Genomic DNA, 2,578 nt, shown 5'->3' on the forward strand with positions numbered 1-2,578 from the left:
CTGTCAGCTTTAATGTTCTGAGGCTGTGGTGTGATATTCAATCTTGATTCTATGACAGGAGGTTTGGGTGAGAAGGGAGGTGAAGATACTCTTGCTATCCTGAGAAGAGGTGCAAATCAGATGAGCCTCAGTCACCATGGAGCTATCAGGATTCATTCGATGTGGAGTTTATGTATCCTGTTGATGACCATTGTGATTAGCAGGAAGGACATGAGCATATAGAATGGGGCCCCCTTCCCAAGGGACTAGAACTACATTCCTTATGGAACAGGGGGTTGTGTCTAGCTCAATTGCAAAACCTTTGTATAGTACTGGTGACAAAACTGTAGCTCGATAGCATGGTGACTCCAGTGATGAACTCTGGAACTGAAGGCATAGGTGTCAAGGCTCCGTGTCCCCCTGTGGGTGTCTGCCAAGGTGTTGGACCCCCAAGTTAGATGAACAGCAGCTGGGGTGATGTGATGTTGATTGTACCAGTCCCAAACTGTGCTTGCCAAGGAGCAAAGGGTTCACAACGCCATGCCACTCTGTCCATTCATATAATATGTCACTGATATGGTAAGGGAAGTGCAGACACTCCAGGTTAAAGCCGAGTCCCAATCAGAGCTATGATGTGCAGCTCGTGGAGATCTATGGACCTGGGGGTATACTGGCATTCCAGTGTCAGCTGCTTCAAGAGCGTCAGGTTTCCATGTTGTGGTTCCAGTGTAGTTTGGGCCCATGCACGGGTGTGTTACATGAAAAACAAGCCCCTTACTAGATGATGACACATTTAATGTCATGTCTGGTTTGGTCTTTTAGAGCATCACTTTCAGAGAGGAAGTTGAACTTGACAGTTTACAGACACATTCTCAGTTCATTTTTACCAAGACAGGAGAAGAGCCTGCTGCCTAGGTGAAATGGAAGTTGCTTTGACTCATTTTCCTGGCTTTCTGACTGACACTCAAAGGTTCAGGTGCGTTTAAAAATTTGTGGGAGAACTAATTAGTTTCGGCAATGTCACACTGACTTGCCTTGCCATTAAAACATCTAGAAGAATGTGCTGTTTTTTTTTTCTTATGAATCTTCCTAATTGGAGACTTTGTCATACTCAGAAATTTGTGGTGCCCTCAACTGGTGTGTAGTGATCCTTAGTACACCTTCCAGCATTTCGGAGAAGGTAATAAGGATACACCTGTGGTCTCAAATCAAGGATCACTGCCCTAGTTCCCCCCCCCCCTTTACACATTGCTGAAGACTCTTTCACCTCCTGCAGTATGCTGTATTCATTTTTTCCACAACAGCCTGTTCTCCACTGATTTAAAAGCCAAGTGAGAGGTTTGTTCTTTTGGATAAAGATATACATAAAAATACAGGTGTCTTACGTGACGTATTTGATTGGCTGTAAAATGGTAGGTGCCAACTTCACAGTGCCTTAGTGCGCATTAGTTTACAAGGCTGTGCAGCAGAGACAAGATGTAGCCCCCCCCCCCACTCCAAAATCTGGGAAGAGCCATCGCTCAGTTGCAGAGCAGAAAGTTCCAGGTTCTATCCCTGGCAGAGAAAATTTCCTGTCCGAAACCCTGGAGAGCTGCTGCCAGCCTGTGGTTGGCAACATTCAGTCTTGAAAGACTATGGTATAAGCCTACAGCACCTGTATTCCCAAGCGGTCTCCCATCCAAGTACTAACCAGGCCTGACCCTGCTTAGCTTCTGAGATCAGATGAGATCGGGCATGTGCAGGGTAACAGCCTGTGGGTACGATGCTAATATGTTGCTAACACTGATGGGTCAGTATTGCTGGCAGCAGTCTAGAAATGGCTACAAGCTAGAAATGCTGTATGTGAGGAAGGAGGAGGCTCTGGTGGAAGCTGCTTCATGATATGGCTGTTGCCCTCTGCTCCTTGGGCTCCCTAAGGGGTCAATCTGGCTGTCGTCTGCTTTGGGGAGCCCCCTCAAGAGAAGGAACAGGAGCAGCAACCAGATCGCAAAGGGGCCGCCTCTGGTGCCTCCTCCTTTTCTGGAGAACCCAGAAGTCATGGAAGAGGAGGAGGTTCTGTGGAGGAAAAAAGTTGTGCCCCTCTTGGTATAGCACCCGGGGCAAATGCCCCTCGGGCTCCCACCTTGTTACACCTCTGATTGATAGATTTTCTGTTTTATACCAAGTTCTGGATTTGAAAGAATAAATTCCACAATTCCATAGGTACTTTCCCTTCCGACCGCTGCCCCTGCCAAACATAGAGCTGTTTGCTGCATTCATAACATATTCTCAGCCAAGTCGACTTTGCTCTTGTACAAAACCTTTGCTGTTCAACTCTTTGGCTGAATGCAAAAGGGAAGATGGCATACCTCCAGATAGCCTACTTAGCCAGTATGAATAATTTGGGCTCCAGTGGAGCTTAAATATTTTCTTCTTGCTTGTGGGTGGCCTTGCTGGGTTTATAACTCTCCAATGTCTTAACTGGTTTTTGTTTTTGTTTTATTTTAAAGTCTGACCTTTAAAATAAAAAGACTTTATTTTAATAAAAGACTTTATTTTAATATTTAATTTAATTTAATAAAAGACTTTATTTTAAAGTCTGACCTTGCAAGAGGGAAGC

General features: G+C 45.3%; 1 pseudogene; it reads right to left on the bottom strand.

Annotated features, from left to right (window-relative positions):
* Positions 1 to 1,621: 1,621 nt before the first annotated feature.
* Positions 1,622 to 1,738, bottom strand: LOC136647242 (5S ribosomal RNA; annotated as a pseudogene).
* Between the last annotated feature and the right edge of the window lie 840 nt (positions 1,739 to 2,578).

Source organism: Tiliqua scincoides, chromosome 3, assembly GCF_035046505.1.
Source record: "Tiliqua scincoides isolate rTilSci1 chromosome 3, rTilSci1.hap2, whole genome shotgun sequence".
NCBI lineage: Eukaryota > Metazoa > Chordata > Lepidosauria > Squamata > Scincidae > Tiliqua > Tiliqua scincoides.